Source organism: Pundamilia nyererei, unplaced genomic scaffold (genome assembly GCF_000239375.1).
Source record: "Pundamilia nyererei isolate P.nyererei 1_Seehausen unplaced genomic scaffold, PunNye1.0 scaffold00093, whole genome shotgun sequence".
NCBI lineage: Eukaryota > Metazoa > Chordata > Actinopteri > Cichliformes > Cichlidae > Pundamilia > Pundamilia nyererei.
In genome coordinates, this window is record NW_005187494.1 from 1,313,687 (window position 1) to 1,316,085 (window position 2,399).

The window sequence follows — 2,399 nt, forward strand, 5'->3', positions numbered from 1 at the left end:
CTTTTCTCTCTTTTGCAGTGATCTGGAAGTAAGCTGCGAGGAGGAGAGCAGGCAGGTGAATATTGAGCAGTTGCGTGATGGCAGGATAGACTGGCGTCAGTAAAACCAGAAGAACGACGAAGTTTGAAGGCAGAGGTAACTGGAGACACAAGGACATGAGAGATTAACACAAGGAACAGCTAAGTGAGAACCAAACATGAAGGCAGATTTACCACCATGGGTTAGTAGATTATCTGGCAGAGTGCAGAAGTCTGAGTTGGTCTTAAATCCCAATCCACTGATTGGTGGATGATCAGTGGATGGTTTCCAGTTGCGGTTACAGATGCAGGAAGCAGAACTAGAGATATAATGGAAAAATACGTGAAAACACTAGACTCTCAACCCGGACTGTGACAGATCGCCCTTCCTCACCCCTCTAATGTGACATTCAATCATGTTATTGACATCTAATCCCCTGATGTCGACCACCACCTTATCATTGTCTCGCTGACTTCTCCAAATACATGATTTAAAACATTTAAATTTAGAATCACTTCATTACATTTTCATTTCTGTTATTAGCAGAAAATTCCATTACAAATCAGCATTCGCTATATTCATGAATATACTTCACTTCATCTTTGACATTTTTATGTAATTTTCCTTCAATTAACTCTATCATGACCTTATTCCTACATAACAGCCATTTTAGTCTGGATACTTATACCTTTTACCCCCTCAGATGCAGAGATGGGCAGTAATGCGTTACAAGTAACCATTACTGTAATCCGATTACTTTTTCCAAGTAACGAGTAAAGTAAGGGATTACGATTGCAAAAAAGGTAATTAGATTACCGTTACTTTCCCGTACGCCCGCTGCGTTACTGCGTTACTAAAACCGTGATTTTTTTGCGAGAATGTCTCATGACAATGACGTAAGCGAGTGCGACATTGGTGGCAACAGCTCTGTGCAGATCAACAATGGATAATATATTGAATGCAGAGAAAGTACGAGCGTGCAGCATTTAAAGCATGGAAGTACTGACCTTACTTTGAGTTTGATTCCGTAAAAAGTGACAAAAACATTAGCGTCCGCTGTTCACTGCGTGGGAAGAAAACTTCTTTTTACAGCGAAAAACTTCCAAGCAAGCATCGAGTGCGCTACCACGTAATGGGAAATTCACAGAAAAACTCGCGGATTCTTCCACTGACCGCTGCGGCACACCTGCACCAGGGCAAACCTCCGCCTACCCCACTCCTGCTTTACAGGTGAAAATAGAGCCAAAGGAATATGAGGACCAGAATCATGTTTCTAAAAAGTAACTAAGTAACTAATTACTTTTGAAAATAAGTAATCAGTAAAGTAATGAGATTACTTTTGGGGGGAATAATCAGCAATTAGTTACTAATTACTTTTTCAAGTAACTTGACCAGCACTGCTCAGATGTGATCACAGGTAAGCCGGGGGGACTTCAATCTCTCTCTGTCTTTCCCACCTCTCTCGACACACTCTTCAATCATGTTAAAATGTTTAAACATAAGTTATGACCTGTATCATCATTATTCTTAATGTAACAAAGTACTAGCCTGTTCCTTATGTTTCCATGTGAAAAGACTGTCGGTGTGCAGGATAAAATGCTGTGACCCATATTAACCCTCTCAAGGCAGGCGTTGCTGATTTGCAACAGTTAAAAACTAACAACCTGATTACCCCACATACATATTTTATGAGGTTTTTTTTACTCAGAAGTACCACTGCAGGACTTAGTTGTGCATTAGCAACAAAACGTTTAATTTGAGCCTGAGAGGGTTAAACCAAAACATAAGCCACTGTACAATCTAAACATGCTACTGTTCAGAGTAGAACTGCCAAAGAGGTGAAAATAACTTACTGCTTGACCTTTGAAGTGAATATAAAATTGCAACATTTTGTTATGTAAAATTATGGTACAGGGAGTGATTGTGCTAGAGTCTATCCCAGCTGTTATAGGGCAAGAGGCAGGGTACACCCTGGAAAGGTTATTAGCCTGTCACAGGGCTCAAAGTATCACAACTATCTTATATATGTGGTAGTTATGAAAACTCAGCAAATAATCTACAACTAATCTGACCTAATCTGTCTACGTATCTAAATTAGAGCACTACTATTACTAACAGCAAACCTGCAGCTTGAATCAAATGAATGGCTTGTTACCAGGCCTTTGCCAAACTCAATGGCATACTGAACAGGTAATTCAACCATTTGATTGAACTGTATTGGAGTAGGAATGCATCTAAAAGCTACAGCACAGTAGCTCTCGAGGACTGGAGTTGGAGACCCCTGTATTAGGTAGTATTGCATACAACCTAATACAGGGTCTATCTCTTAGGTTATTTTATCTACAGTGTGCAAACTGCAGTGATGCCAAATAGGAAAAAAC